Here is a 16,865-nt window from a genome sequence, read left to right as displayed (position 1 = left end):
CCCCTCCCACGCTCATTTTTTCCTAAAGTCAACGGATCAAAATTTTGAGATAGCCATTTTGTTTAGCATAGTCGAAAATCATAATAACTATGTTTTTGGGGATGACTTACTCCCCCACAGTCCCTGGGGGAGGGGTTTTAAGTTACAAACTTCAACCAGTGTTTACATATAATAATGGTTATTGGGAAGTGTACAGACGTTTTCAGGGGGATTTTTTGGTTTTGGGGGTAGGGTTGAGGGAGGGGGCTATGTGGGAGGATCTTTCCTTGGAGAAATATGCCAGGGGGAAAAAATTCAATGAAAAGGGCGCAGGACGAATCTGGTCACGTTAGAAAAAAACGTCAAATTAAGAGCTTAATATACAATGCTGGGTGTTCGGAGCCTCTCTATTATGGAGTATAATTTGAAAATAACACAACTATACGAGCGATAAAACATATATACCACAACCATAACTCAACTAACGAAAGAACTGCTAAGAGATAACACAACTATAAAGCGAAAACAGGTGAAAACTAACGGGAAAATAAACGAACTAAGAGGTGGAAGGGGCCCAGAGAAAAAATATAATCCTTTTTCAATTTTGAGCCTAACTTCCGCAAAGGAGTAATAATGTCAGAAGCCCCGAAATACCGAATTATTTTCTTTTCAAACAGTTCGTGGTAAGGAACTGTAGTAAGGGGCGAACCGGCTCAATAGTAAACGAAACTCTAAAAAAGAATCGAATTTTTACGCTGATTCTAAATATATAAGTTTCAATTAATTTAGTCTTTGTCATCAAAAGTTACGGGCCTGAGAAAATTTGCCCTATTTTGGAAAAAAGGGGGAAACATCCCCTAAAAGTCATAGAATCGTAACGAAAATCACACTATCGCATTCGGTATATCAGAGAATTCTATAGCAAAAATTTCAAGCTCCTATCTAAAAAATGTGGAATTTTGTATTTTTTGCCAGAAGACAAATCACGGGTGGGTGTTTATTTGTTTGTTTGTTTTTTGTTTTTTTTTTCCCAGGGGTCATCTTATCGACCAAGTGGTCCTAGAATGTCGCGAGAGGGCTCATTCTAATGGAAATGAAAAGTTCTAGTGCCCTTTTTAAGTGACCAAAAAAATTGGAGGGCAAATAGCCCCCTCCCATGCTCATTTTTTCCAAAAGTCAACAGATTAAAATTTTAAGATAGCCATTTTGTTCAGCATAGTCGAAAACCATAATAACTATGTCTTTGGGAATGACTTACTCCCCCACAATCCCTGAGGGAGGGGCTGCAAGTTACAAACTTTGACCAGTGTTTACATATAGTAATGGTTATTGGGAAGTGTACAGACGTTTTCATGGGGATTTTTTGGTTTGGGGGGTGGGGTTGATGGGAGAGGGCTTTGTGGGAGGATCTTTCCTTTGAGGAATATGTCATGGGGGAAGAAAAATTCAATGAAAAGGGCGCAGGATTTTCTAGCATTACTAAAAAAAACAATGAAAAAATAAACATGAAAACGTTTTTTCAAATGAAAGTAAGGAATAGCATTGAAATTTAAAACGAACAGAAATTATTACGCATATGAGGGGTTCTAAAAATACTTTAGCATAAAGAGCGAGGTATTTAGGAGGAGATAAATACCTCGCTCTTTATGCCAAAATATTTTTAGTGATTTCAACTATTTATTCTATGGCCTTTTTGATTCAGGGGTCATTCTTAAAGAATTTGGACAAAACTTACGATTTAGTGTAAAGAGCGAGGTATTAACGAGGGTACAAACCCCCTCGTACACATAATAAAAATATAAGAATATAAAAGTTTGTTACGTAAGTTAATTCTTAAGTTACGTATATTTTTTACTAATAAAAACGTTCGTTGAATATTAAAAGTTCTAGTAGCCTTTTTAAGTAACCGAAAAATTGGAGGGCAGCTAGGCCTCCTTCCCCACCCCTTATTTCTCAAAATCGTCTGATCAAAACTAAGAGAAAGCCATTTAGCCAAAAAGAATTAATATACTAATTTCATTTCAATAATTTATGTGCGGAGAGCCAAAATCAAACATGCATTAATTCAAAAACGTTCAGAAATTAAATAAAAAAAAACTAGTTTTTTTAACTGAAAGTAAGGAGCGACATTAAAACTTAAAACGAACAGAATTACTCCGTATATGAAATGGGTTGTCCCCTCCGCAGTCCCACGCTCTTTACGCTAAAGTTTTTAATTGTTTTAAAAAGTAGAATTGTGGCAAAGAGTCAAACTTTAGCGTAAAGAGCGAGGGGCTGCGGAGGGGACAACCCATTTCATATACGGAGTAATTCTGTTCGTTTTAAGTTTTAATGTCGCTCCTTACTTTCAGTTAAAAAAACTAGTTTTTTTTTATTTAATAGCATTAAGCATTAAGTAGTAGCATTAAGAATTCCGGACTTTACACCCATATATGGTCATAGGCATGCAATTCTCCTGTGCTAAGTTCATTAGGTTTGTGTGGTGCGCCGTGACTGTGGTGCGTGGTGTGTGTGGTGTGGATCAGTATTTTTATCATCAACTTTTTGGTAGAAATTTGTATCAAAAATTTTCACTTTAAGAACAGTTGGTGATGAAGACAGTTATTGACATAGGAAAAATGTTGACAAGATGTGAGAAGGACCGGAAAATCTTGCCGACGTTTGTGATTTACCATCCTCAAGATGTTCCAGCTCCCTCAGAATTGACCGGAGTGTATGTAGCATCAAAACATTCAAGAAATGTACAAGAAAGTTGACAAGACCCTGAATAAGTTGAACCAAGCGCCTGTACTTGGGATTCATCAGGGGTCTATCAAAGGACGCGGAGGCAAGTCTCATCTTCTTTACTCAGTAGTGGCAGAAAAAACCCAACTAAGTCATTATCAACGGCAGAAGCAAGAAAAAGCATAATTGACTCCGTATGTAGTGCAACTCAGGATAAGAATACGATCCAGGTTAGACGAAATAGATCTGATCTTAATGTACTCGTAAACAACAAGCCCTTGGCTGAAAAGATAGCGAGATCGTTCAAGGCATCCGATCAAGTAACATTTGTTAGTATTAAGTCAAAACAATACGTTCAAGCACATCCCACCTAAATTTCAGAATGACCTGTGCTCTTTCATTCAGAAGTATAGCAAGCCAGAAAACGTGGCGACTCCCGAACTTTCAAGATATTCCTCCATGATCAAGTGGACTTGGATTATGCAATCGCAAACCCATCAAAAATAAGATACGAAGTGCACAGAGTTGAGGTTTTTCTGTTCCTTTTCAGGTGATGTTACGGGTGTCACAAAACTGATGGCTACCTGGTTCTATTAACAAACACCAAAAACAAGAAGAACAATAGGGAATTTTTTAAGACAGTGGAAAACAAATTAGAATGAATATTTCGGCCCCATGTCCAAAGGCCGTCCTCAGCAATACAAACAAGAAAAAACAACTTACAAGAGGATAAAATCAATAAAACTAAAATGAACATAAAATGAATAAAACTAAAATGAACCAAAATCAATAAAACTAAAATGAACATAAAATCAATAAAACTAAAATGAACTTAATCAATAAAACTAAAATGAACTGTTTTGAAAAACTGTTTATTTTAGTTTTGTTGATTTTAATGTCTTGTAAGTTGTTTTTTCTTATTTGTATTGCTGAGGACGGCCCTTGGACATAGGGCCGAAATATTCATTCTAATTTGTTTTCCACTGTCTTAAAAAATTCCCTATTGTTCTTCTTGTTTTTGGTGTTTGTTAATAAAACCAAATTTGCAAAACTTCCAAATTAGAATATGATTGTATGCTAAACAGCCAGTATACGCTCATTGACTCTTCTCGGTGATCTTGATTATTACAGGGATTTTCTTTCTTTTTTTGGTGTTGTTTTTGAAATTTTGACAAGTTTCTCCTTGAATTTGAAATTGTTTTAGGTTTTATATAGATTTATGGTTTTGGGCCTTTGCTGCTATATCATACTATTCTTTTTTGTCTGTACTTAGGTTTTGCTTATACAGGTAAAATGTTCGCGTCCCCCCCTCCGAAACTCATTGGTGCAATGTCCTATTTCTTAGATAGTTTATCCCTGCTTTTTGTGTTTTTTCATGTTAGGTCTGTTCATTATTAAATCTCTTAAAGTAATTACGGACAGTGTATTGAGCTTTTTGAATACGAATTAAGTTTATTTACTACTCTTGTAAAATATGGGTGTTACATTACGATACGATTGCCCTTGTACTGTCATTCCATTCTATGGTATTTCACTTTAAACTTTAAAAAGGGTGTCGCGATGTTCACATTATATTTTTACAAAAAGGTGTACTGAGTTTCGTATTAGCTGAAATCTCCTGCATAACGTTTGCAAGAATCTTAAGGATGGACGAAACCATGTCATACAACAAGAGATAAATCACGGATTATATGCTTGTTTGGTATTTTGCATGATGTAATTTTGTGAATAATCGATTTTGGCAAGCCCAAGGAACTGTAAAAATGTAAATATGATTAGGTTAACCTGAATTAACAATTCAGTTAGATAAATCCAGTGATTTTAATATTTATTGACATTGTTTTTAACACCACGTTAATCTTTATCCAAAGTTCTATCACGTCCAGAAACCAGTCTAGCAAAACCGATTGTTGGTGTTACAATTTCTAGTGACTTTTCCGCACCCAGACCAACGGTCTGCTTAGTAAAGGTACTGAGCTTCGGATTCCTGTCTTCGGCCGGATCGTTATATGTGGTTGGGGGCAAAGCATTGGACACTTTCCATGTTTTTTCCCAGATTTCTCCAGGTGCCTATTTAGAAGTCGACTCTGGCTAAGCTTACAGAGTAACACCGATGACTTCCTATTCCAAACTAGGAAATCAGTGACACCAGGAATCGAATACCTGTCCCGATTGACATAGGATTGCAAATTTTCTAATATCATAATTAACCAGAAAAAAATGCAAATGGTACTCAATCCTTTTTCGGACTTGGGTGAGGGGGGCGGCTGTGCGAAAAAAAAAAACAAACATTTGGTACTTAAGTATTATATGAAAAACACCCGAGAAGTGAAGTTTAGTTAATGCTAATGAAATAAACAAATATGATCAAAATATAATATTTTATTAGGAAAATTATGAAAACTACAACAAAGAATTATGGAACGTGGTCGCCCAGAGCGCATTATATTGAATACTTAACCCAAAACAAAAGTAACCTAACCAAAATACTAACTAAATACTAAATTAAAATATAGCTACTATGCATTTTCCCAGCCGAAGCTAATTATCTGGTATTGACACCGTGAAAAGCGGGTAATGTCTCATGTTCGCGATCCAAATTCTCGAGTGTTTCTCATATGATAATCAAGTACCAACCATTTTATGTGTAGTTATTATTTGTGTTGATTATTTGGCTCAGATTTTTAATCAACGGTTTTAGAAATTCTTAAATGCTAATTTTGTGGAAATGTAATCAGCATGTTAATATTAGCGTCAGAGTTGTAATCAGTTATATCGTAAGTCCTTAATATCACCTTTAGGAGAAATCTAACACATTTGTAATTTACACCATCTATATTGTGTGTTTATTTAGGTTAATCACTGTTAAATAATGACTTCTAATAAATCATGTTTAAATATTTTGGGTCATTGCCCAATAATTTATCCGTAAACGATCATAAGCTGGAAAACTGTAATATGCTTATATTAGCAAATTCGGAGGTGGTAGAGGTGACTTTTAAGGGTTTGGGCCCAAGAAAATTTTAGGCCTCCCAGTGCTAATTTTTACTAGATGTAAAATCTCTCCCATTTATAAATTATTTGCCTAATGTTTTTTAGTTTAGATTTCTGTACTGCTATGCATTAGGCAGAAATCATCCCCATTTAAGAAATGTTTACTTTTTGGGTTGTGACTTTAGATCCCTCTACTGTAGTATCTCCCCACTGAAGCTAAAAAGCCGAAATTTTGATTACAACATATATTTCAAACGAATTCGCTTTTTATACTGACTTTAAATATATAAAATTCATTAAGTTTAATTTAATTCATCATAGCTGCGAGCCTGAGAAAATTTGTCTAATTTTCATAGAAAGGGAAAAGAACCTCAATGAAAATCGCACTGTCAGATTCAGCGTATCGAAGAACCCTACTATAGAGGTTTCAAGCTCCACTCTGCAAAAAAGTGGAATTTGTATTTTTTGCAGGGGTGATCTTACCAAACCAATGGTTGTACAGATCGGGAAGGGATCATTCGGAGGGAAAATAAAAGTTCTAGTGCCATTTTTAAGTGGCCAAAAAGATTGGAAGTAAGCCAGCCCTCCTCCCATGCCCATTTTCCTTCAAAGTCATCTGAGAAAAATTTTGAGATTACCTTTTTGTTCAGTATAGTTAAGAGGTCAAATGACCATGCCTCTGGGGATGACATAACCTCTCACAGCCCTTGGGGAAAGGACTGTACCTTGCGAAATTTGTCCATTGCTTACACATAGAATTTGTTATAGGGATGTATACAGAAATTGTTAATAGGAAGGGGAATTTTTTGCGGATGAGAAGTATTTTCCACAGGGAAAGCTTTCCATGGGAGGGGGGACTTTGCAGTATTTACTTTCAAGGGAAAATTTTACAGGGGGATACCAGTATTCCTGTACGAATGTTTTTTTATTTGTCATACTTTCTATTTGGTGACTGAATTTTATATATGGAGATGTTCCGGGAAATTTTTCGAGGGAAGTTTTCAAAAGGGTTGGAATTTTCTGGGGGATTTTTCCATGGGGAGAATTTTGAGTGCGAAAACCATTGAGGAATAGGGGAATTTCTCCATTGGAGAATTTTCCACGGGAGAAACTTTCTACTTGGAGTGCGTCGGGATTTCCAGGAAATTTTCCACGGAGAAGGGGACTTCAGGCCTGATTTAAAAAACGGTCAAAAATTAAATGGAAAACAAGTATTTTTTTTTAAATGAAAGTAGGCTAAGGAAATTTTCCAAACGGAACTGTCTAGAAGAAATTTTCCGGGGGGAATTTTCAGCGAGGGTAGAATTGTCAGAGAGGAATTGTCTATGGGCAGCAGCATTTTACTCGGGAAGTGCTTTCCATGGAGGTATTTTGTGTGGGGGGACTTTTACATGGAGGAGAGGTGGGTTTCCTGGCATTATTTGAAAAACGATAAGAAACTAAATATAAAAAAAACAAATTATTTCAACTGAAAGTAAAAATCAACAATAAAACTTAACACAAACAGAAATTATTCCGCATATGATTGTGGATGTCCTCTAACCAATAACTCGCTTTTTTACGCTAAAGTTTGACTTTTTGTTCAAGTTTTTTAAGAACGGCTCTTGAAAGACAAGGACTGTTTAATTCGAAAAGGAAGCTTTTTTAAAGTACTAAAAAACTAAAGCATAGAGAGTAAGATATCGAGGACAGGGCATCACCCCTTGCATAAGGAATAATTTCTGTTCATTTTAATGTTGCTCCTTAGTTTCAGTCGAAAAGACTTTTTATTTATCAGCTTTTTTATACTAAAGCTTTTTATTAGACGCTCTTTTATTTATCTGGCGGCAAGAAAGACAGGTTCTTTCTTTCAATTAAGTAAAATAAACAAGCTTTTGAACTGCAAGTAAGGAGCGACACTAAAACTTAGAACGAACAGAAATTATTCCGCATATGAAAGGGGTTTTCCCCTCCGCAACGACTGGCTCTTTACGCCAAAGTTTGACTCTTTCTCACAACTCTACTTTTTAAAACAATAAAAACTTTAGCGCAAAGAGCGAGGCGTTGCGGAGGGGACAGCCCTTTTCATATACGGAATAATTTGTATTCGTTTCAAGTTCTAGTGTCGCTCCTTACTTGCATTTAAAAGAAAAAACCTTGTTTTTTATATTTAATTTCTGAACGTTTTTTAATGCATGTTTTGATTTTGGCTCACCGCACATAAATAATTAAAACGAAAGTTGCATATTTTTTTCGGCTAAATGGCTTTTTTCATAGTTTTGATCAGAATATTTTCATACAAAAAAAGGGGATGGGGAGGAGGCCTAGTTGCCCTCTAAGTTTTGGTTACTTAAAAAGGCAACTAGAACTTTCTTTTCTTTTTTACTAACGTTTTTATTAGTAATAAATATAAGTAAATTACAAATTAACTTACGTAACGAACTTCTATATTTGTATGTTTTCAATACGTATATGAGGGGGTTCACCCCCTATTCAATCCCTCGCTCTTTACACTAAAGCTTGAATTTTGCTTCATTTCTTTAAGAATGACCCCTGAATCCCAAAGGCTGTAGAATAAATAGTTGAAATTGCTAAAAATACTTTAGCGTGATGAGCGATGTATTGTGGAGGAGACGAACCCCCTTATTTACGTAGTAATCTCTGTTCTTTATGGGTTTTAATGCTGCTCCTTACTTCCACCTGAATTTTTTTCTAATTGTTTTTCTTAAATAATGCTTGAAAATCCTGCAGCCCCTTCATGGAAATTCTCCTCCCTCATGATAAATTCCTCCGTGGAAAGATCTTCCCATAAAACCCCCTCACCCGACCCCCTCCCCCACCTCAACACGAAAAAGTCCCCCTGAAAACGTCTATACACTTCTCAGTAACCATTACTATATGTAAACAATGGTCAAAGTTTGTAACTTGCAGCCCCTCCCCCAGGGACTGTGGGGGGTTAAGTCGTCCCGAGAGATATAAGTATTAGATCTTTCTAATACTTATATCTCTGTCTTCTGGCAAAAATTACAAAATTCTACAGTTTTGTAGATAGGCACTTGAAACTTCTACATTAGGGTTTTCTGATACGCTGAATGTGATGGTGTGATTATCGTTTCAATGAATTTTAGGGGGTGTTTCCGCCTATTTTCTTAAATAAGGCAAATATTTTCAGGCTCGGAACTTTTAATGGGTATATTTGATACTTATACATTTAAGATCAGCATAGAAAATGCAATTCTTATGATATAAATATTGGTATTAAAATTCCGGTTTTTAGTTTCGGTTACTATTGAGCCGGGTCGCTCCTTACTCAGTTCGTTACCACGAACTGTTTGAAAACAAATCCTTTCAGAGGATACGAGTGAACTGAACATTGACTGGAGATCTCATCCCAAACTAGATAGTCTGCTCTATCTGAGGCCTTCCCATAATCACAATACGTTATTTACCAACAAAGTTGGTGATATCTTGGGCGTATGATCCTTATGAATGTTGATCCCGAAACAGATCGTAGAGTGGCAACCTCAGAGAATCCACACTGGAGGTCCATCCAAGGACACCTTGCGTCGCATCTATCAAAGTGACCTGTTCAATATTCACATGGGTAGCTTCGCACTTGCGGAATGACTAGCGGGTATTTTCGGATGTCCTGATTTCTTCTGATGGCACCGGAGGATCTAAGGTAAGACTATGGCCCAGACCCTCAACTCTTTACGCTAAAATCTAGTTTTTCCTTTAAGGTAACAAGACCTGTGGAATAACCTCCCGGACAGTATTATGGGCTCTGAATAAGTTTTAGCATTTAAATCAAAGGTCAAAAGATTCCTTCTTGGACGAGATGCAGTTTAAGAGCAGGTCTCTTGTGAAGTTTAAGTCTTTTCCTATTTTACTCTCTCTTTCTTCTTTTTTCTTTCTTCTTCTTATTAGTTTCTCCGTTTCCATTTTTATTTCGTTTAGTGTATTTATTTATATGTTATTGATTATGCCAATTAATTAATTAATTGAGTCACTACACACAGGTTATTTGACCTTCAAGTATTGGCTATCTTTATTTAATTTAATTTGTTGTTTTGTGAATTGCTCAGTAAACGAATTTCATCTCTCAATTAAAAAAATCAAAGATTAAAAATGTAGAATCTATTCCCTCTAAATTTAACTATTAATACTTAGAATCAGAACTTGATGAATTTACTTGTCAAATTAACATGTCAAATTAACAAACCTGTGCCAAGAGTAAGCACAGGTTTAAATTTAAACAATTAACCCTTAAAGCACGGGTTTAAATCACAGGGTCCATCGTGTGTGAGGCATCCTTCATTCGTGCAAATTGTATGCCCCCAGTACCTTCATCTTCTCAATTAGATCAAGATGGTCATCAGTGGGTCTTCAGTATCAGCTTTTAATTAAAATGCTACGTTTCTTTGAGCTAAGACTATGAATATTTCACACCACCGTGACAAAATGTGGATAGCCCACCTTAGCAAACAATTCTTGAGGGGGCGGGTTGTTATTAGGCGGGTTGTTTACGACTTTGTTCAATGAAGTTATGATTCACTTATTTACGATTTAGTTACGAATGTTTCATAGTGTACGATTCACTGACTTAAATGAAATACAATTATCAAGAGGTTCTCTAAGTAAACCTAAGGATTGTTACTTTTGATTCCTAGGTATCTTGCTTGACAAAAATCTTTCCTTCATGCATCATATTGACCTGATTAAATGAAAGTCTCCAGGAGCCTCGGAATCCTTAGAAAGCTCAAATACATATTTCCAGGGTCGATTCTTGTAATCTTGTTCTGCAGCCTAGTTCAGTCTTATTAAGTTTTTAAGTTTTCCCTCGTCTCTGAAGCCACTTTCAAAACTTTATGATAAAGCAAGGACTTTTATTCAGAAAACTAACCGATCTTCACTTAAACCCTTGCTTGATATGAAATCTCTCTAATTTCTTTTTTGTTCTTCTTCCTTTTTTTACAGTTGCATGCCAATCTTCCTGCTGTCCTATGTAATAATATATCTTTGTTTCTGATCAATCGACTTATCATTTCTGCACTTCCAACAATTTACTGGTTCTTTACACTCCATCAGTGAGGTCTGACTTTAACCCTCTGACAGCTTGCAACAGGATCTGTAACAAACTCTCAGAGTTCGTACGAAGCTGCCACTCGTTTGGTATGTTCAACCAGAGCTAAGAGGTCACATGACACTTGTGACGAAGCCGGAAGAGCCAAGAGCTCATATGGTATGAGCTCTAGCAAAATTCTAAGAATCAATATTGAGCATTGAACCCCACCCCCTAACTCCCCCAAAGAGAGGAGATCCATTCCGGTTACGTCAGTTACGAATCTAAGACATTTGCTTATTCTACCCACCAGGTTTAATCCCGATCTCTCCACTCTAAGCTTTTTCCAAGATTTCCGGTTTCCCCTCCAACCCCTCCCCAATGTTAACAGATCTGGTCAGAATTTGAAATAAGAGCTCTGAGAAATAGGTATCTTCTAAATATCCAATTTCATTAAGATCCAGTCGCCCGTTCTTAAGTTAAAAATACCTCAATTTTTCTAATTTTTCGAAATTAATACCCCCCAGTTCCCCCAAAGAGAACGGATCGGTTCCGATTATGTCAATCACGTATCTATAATTTGTGCTTATTCTTCCCATCAAGCTTCTTCCCGATATCTCCACTCTAAACGTTTTCCGAGATTTCTGGTTTCCAAGATTTCTGTTTCCCCCCTCCAACCTCCTATGTCTCCGGATCCGATTCGAATGAAAAACGGAGCACCTGAGACATAAGACTTTTCTATATATCAAGTTTCATTAAGATCCGATTACCCATTCGTAAGACAAAGATAACTCAATTTTCATGTTTTCCAAGAATCCCGGTTTCCCCCTCCAACTCCCCCCATGTCACTGGACCTGGTCGGGATTTAAAATAAGAGCTCTAAATCGCAAGATCTTTAAAAATATCAAACTTCATTATAGATCTTATCACCCGTTCGTAAGTTACAAATACCTCATTTGTCTAATTTTTCCAAATTACCCCCCCATATCCACCAAAGAGAGTGGATCCGGTCCGGTTATGTCAGTCACGTATCTTGGACCTGTGCCTATTCTTCCCACCACGTTTCATCGTGATCTCCGCTTTAAGCGTTTTCCAAGATTTCCAGTTCCCCCCCCCCCCATTGACACTGGATCCAGTCGGGATTTAAAATAAGAGATCTGAGTTACGAGGTCCTTCTAAATATGAAATTTCATTAAGATCTGATCACTCCTTCGTAAGTTAAAAATACCTCGTTTTTTCTATTTTTTCGGAATTTTTGGTCACCGGATCTGGTTGGAAATTAAAATAAGAGCCCTGAGACACGATATACTTCTAAGTATCAGATTTCATTAAGATCCGATCACTAGTTCGTAAGTTAAAAATAAATATTTTTTCTAGTTTTTCCGATTTAACCGTCCCTCACTCCCCCCCCCCCAGATGGTCGAATCGGGCAGAAGACATTTTCTAATTGAATTTGGTCTGGTTCCTGATGTGTCTCCCAAATTTCATCGTCCTACCTTACCTGGAAGTGCCTAAACTAGCAAAACCGGGACAGAGAGACCGACCGGCAAAATTTGCGATTGATGTATGTCACTTGGTAGATACCAAGTGCCATAAAAATTATATTAAACATTTTCTAGCTAGTAAATAATAATATTTATTATTACTCCGGTTTCCCTTGGAGTTGATGTCTCTGGATTGAGTAGGATATTTAATTAAGTTGGTGAAATCATGTGCTACTCCCTGCATAGCTTGTCATTTTTGGATATTATTAAGGTGGGTGACTCAATTTTTTTTATATTTTGTTTATATTTTTTGTGTTGGTATTTTTTTCTCCCCTGTTCTTTCCCGGCCATGGAGCCTTATGGAGGAGATTGTCTGGAAGTAATTTTTGTTTATGAAATTCATTGTTAAATAAAGAACTCAGAACTCAGTTCACGTTTTACAAAGCTTCTTTTAGTAAAAATAAAGAATTTTGCATTTTTGTTGGATGAAAGATCAAGGATGCGTGTTTACTATTGGATAGTCTTTTCTGGCTAAAATAAATGTCTATCTTAACCTTTTATTTTGTAGGAATACCTACACCTTTAGAGACTAGCGCGGACCGTGTTGCCTTACTGTCTATGGAACCTGAGGCTCAACATGCATATAGATTTTCAATGATTCTAAATCCTTTAACTGCTTCAGAATTTCGCACAATAGCATTTTAGCCTTTTTTTGGCTAGATTTCTTATTTTGAAACAGAAAATGACTGAAAACATCAATTTTCTGTGGGACAGTCCTTTTAGCTAAAATAAATGTCTATGTTAGCTGTTTACTTTGTAAGACTACCTGTACCTTTTGAAAATAAATGCGCTACCGTGTGGCATTTCTGTCTCTGAAACTCGAGGATAAATATGCGTATAAATATTTGATAATTCTAAGTCAATTAACTATCTCAGTATTTTCACGCAATAGCTTTTTTGACCATTTTTGGTTAGAATTGTTGTTTTGCACCAGAAAATGGCTGAAAATGCCACGTTGCTGTGGGACAGTCTATTTTGCCAAAATTAATATCTATGTTAGCCGTTATTTTGTAAGACTACCTACAGCCTTAGGAACGAACTCGCTACCGTACGGCATTACTGCCTCTGAAAATCGAAGCTCAATATGCATTTATATTAAGTATCTTCAAGAAATAACCCACATGCAACAACTTTCACGAATATAAATCAATATACATCATGTTTCACGAAGAAAAAAACCAACATACAACAAGTTTACCAAAGAAAGATATCATGATAAATTAAGTTTTTATAAAAGAATAATAAATCATACAACAAGTGTCACGAAGAAAAATATCAAGATAAATTAAGTTTCATGAACAATAATCAGCACCCAGCAAGTTCCACGAACAAAACCGGTGTAACGAGGAGAAAAATCAATGTACAAGTTTCACGAAGAGAAAAATCAACATGCAAAAGTTTCATGAAGAAAAAATAAAAATATAGCAAGTTTCTCGAAGACGTAAATCAAGATTTGTGAAGTTTCTTGAAAAAATAATCTACACGCAAGAATTTTCACCAAAAAAATCAGCATATATCATGTTTCACGAAGATAAAAATAATATTCAATCAGTTTCAAATAAATCAGAATTCAACAAGTTTCATGGGGGAAAAATCAACGTAAAACAACTGTCATGAAGATAAAATAAAAATACAACAAGTTTCTTGAAGAAAAAAATTAATATACAATAGGTTTCGCACAAGATAAAAATTGACGTAGATTTGCCTTGTTTGAAAATTCTGACATAGTCAATTGATTCGTAAAACTACAAGCGTATTAAGCCTTCAGTTTCAGACGCAGTAATGCCGTACGGTGGGGCATTCGTTTCTAAAGATGCATGTAGTCCTCCAAAATAAACAATAAATATAGACATTTATCTTAGCCAAAAGACTGTCCCACAGCAAATCGGCGCTTTCAGTTATTCTTTGGTGCAAATTGTTAATTGCTTTAGAATTATCGAAAAGTCTCTATGTGTATTGAGCCTCGAGTTTCAGAAACAGTAATATTGTATGTTAGCCGACTCGTTTCTAAAGATGCAGGTAGTCCTACAAAATAAAGGGTCAACATAGATATGTATTTTAGCCAAAAAAGACTGCCCCAAATCACACATACTTCCATGATATTTCTTCTAGTAAAAAGTGCAAAAGTCTTTACTTTGCTTATAGGAGCTTTGTAAAAGGTGAAGTAAAATCTAAATTATACATTAAATCTCATAACAACCCTCCTCCGTCTAGAACTGTTTGCTAGGGTTGGCTATCCATATATTGTGACGGTGCTGTGAAATAATGTGAAATGCTTGGCTCAAAGAAACGTAGCTTTATCAATTGAAGCTCTCAGAAATAACCGAATGTCAAAAAGTGTTTCTCTATTTTCTTGCAGGCGTGTCTATTAGAGCAACAGAAACGACGCTTTTTCATTAAAATCTCTGAGAAATAGCTCCAAGTAGGGCTTTAATTTAAATGTTATATCATTTAACTGTTTTTTTTTAATAAATAGATATTTCGAACACATATACAGTGTTCATCATCAGCAGTAAAACTAAAAGACATGAATAAAGTTATCTAAATGTTATATCAAATCCCCGCCCCTGAAATTGTTCGCTAGGGTTCCACCTTTCTTTAATTTATAGTTTTTTTGCTTATATTTTATCCTTTATTAGTATTTTTCACGTTTTTTCTTTTCGTTTTTTGTGTTTAAATTGTATTTTCTGTGAAATTCGTCTTTATTACTATGATTTGTATGTACAATAGAAAGTCTGTCTCCTTTAGATTTCTTGTTTCAGGATAAAACTACGATACTTAATCATTTAATTATGAAATATCTGAAGTTGATGCTATGTAACATCTACTATGTAACTTAACCTGTCTGGGTCATGTTAGAGCACTAAGAAAAACGTCATGCTAGAGCTCCCTGAGAAAAACATCTTGAAAGTAAATGAAATCTCAAAAAGAAAAAAACGCATTGGAAGAAAAAAAAACAGCATGAAAGAAAAAGAAATCTCTTAAATATTATGTAACATCCAACGTGTATATTATCATTACGTAACACCCGCATATGTACGGTTATTTCGTAACACCCACGTGCATTTCCCCCTCAGTTACAACCGGGACTTCCCCGCCTGACTAATGGACTCTAAAAAGTCCTATTACGTGACAACCAAAAGAAATTACACCCTTTGACCTAACATACACCTGTATCTCTTAGAAAACATTCCCTATGACGTAGATGTGCAATGCACGTGCGCTGTATAATTACGCCAGACCCAAGTACGCGTAATAACATCTTGAGGGACTAGTAGCTTTATTTATACAGCCTCTATATGTCTGCTTGAAACTGAAAAGCCTACACTACTGTACACATATCCTCTTTGCTACCGCGTCAATTTATCTTCCCAGCCCCAATGCGTGGACATAACACAATAATGCAAATAAATGCATAAGCTTTGAAACTTTACCTAAATACAATTTTTTAAGCCTCACTACCCTCTTTAAAAATACTTGATTTCGTTTTTCTTGAATAACTTTTGTGGCAATGGACCATGAAAAATGTTGAATATACCAATATTCCTTTTCCAATTCTGTTTTATCTATATATTCAGCGGTTCTAGACTTTTGCCTCTCCCCTGAAAAATACCTCTCTCTCGAAAAATATCCTTCCCCAGAAAATACCCTCCCGAAAAATTTCCCTGACCGAATATGCCCTCCCTCGACCTTCCCCGCGCGCTTTAAAACGGAAAATTTCCCCCAGTGGGAAATATACTCCAGAAAATACAGCATCGCTGAAAAGAGATTATTCCTAAAAATTTACCCCCCACTGAAAATTCCGCCAGATAATCCCCCCTTCAGAAAACTCCCTCCCAAAAAATATCCGTAAGTTTCCCAATAAAACATACTATCTGTAAGCAATAGACCAATTATAAAACTTAAAAAGGCGCTTAAACTTCTACTAGGGGATTCTCTGTTTGTTTTGTAGTTTGAGAGGGAGAGAGATACCTCAAAGAGTGTATTTTAATGCCAAAAACATCCCAGCTCTCATTGAGTCATCATGTAAATACAGAATTAGTTCTAAGAAGAGAGGATGGGAGGGTGGAGGTAGAAATTGATGTATGATCCCAGGGCCGTAACCAGGATTTTTGTTGGGAGAGGGAAGGGCCGTTTGGTACAAAAAAAACTTTAAAATGCATCAAAAGCAATAATTTGCAAAAGCAAAATGCAATAATTGATATCTACTCCCTTGTGAATTCTGGGAATATTTCTGGTGTACGCTGTTATTGTGAAAGTAAAGAGTAAAATTAAACCCGAATAAAAATGAGCCTAATTTATTACATATAGAAAGGAGACTGCCCCTTCCTCGTCAACGCCTCCATTTCATGGTCGCAGAAACTTCGGAGGGTACTCATTAGATAAAAAATAGAACGTTCAAGTCCTTTTTTTATAAGTCGAAAATAAGAGACCCTTTTATAAGTTGGTCTCTGATTAGAGACCAACCAGCCGCGGGGGGGGGGGGTGTTTTTTGCAGGGAGGGGGTATTTTCTCTAGGGGTCCTTTTTTTTTGGGGGGGGGGGGTAAATGCCAGACATCATTTTCAACCTTTCCTTGAGGGA

At 36.1% G+C, this 16,865-nt stretch overlaps 2 protein-coding genes across 4 annotated transcripts in view; both read left to right on the top strand.

Moving 5' to 3' along the window:
• Positions 1 to 9,047, top strand: part of LOC136040985 (cyclin-dependent kinase 4-like) — a 98,715-nt gene extending 89,668 nt beyond the window's left edge. Inside the window, exon 9 of one of the 2 annotated variants that reach the window (XM_065725466.1) lies at positions 9,029 to 9,047. The gene's annotated coding sequence lies outside the window, so the exon portion shown is untranslated. Of the gene's footprint in view, positions 1 to 2,559; positions 2,579 to 9,028 lie in introns of those variants that run through there. The other variant, XM_065725467.1, reaches the window with a different exon arrangement.
• A 183-nt stretch (positions 9,048 to 9,230) lies between these two features.
• The window catches only part of LOC136040984 (hemicentin-2-like), a 186,309-nt gene continuing 178,674 nt past the window's right edge, over positions 9,231 to 16,865 (top strand). The window contains exon 1 of one of the 2 annotated variants that reach the window (XM_065725464.1): positions 9,231 to 9,358. The gene's annotated coding sequence lies outside the window, so the exon portion shown is untranslated. Of the gene's footprint in view, positions 9,359 to 9,438; positions 9,532 to 16,865 lie in introns of those variants that run through there. The other variant, XM_065725463.1, reaches the window with a different exon arrangement.

This window comes from Artemia franciscana, chromosome 21, assembly GCF_032884065.1.
Source record: "Artemia franciscana chromosome 21, ASM3288406v1, whole genome shotgun sequence".
In the NCBI taxonomy this organism is placed as follows: Eukaryota; Metazoa; Arthropoda; class Branchiopoda; order Anostraca; family Artemiidae; genus Artemia; species Artemia franciscana.
This window is presented reverse-complemented; position numbering and strand designations above follow the sequence as displayed.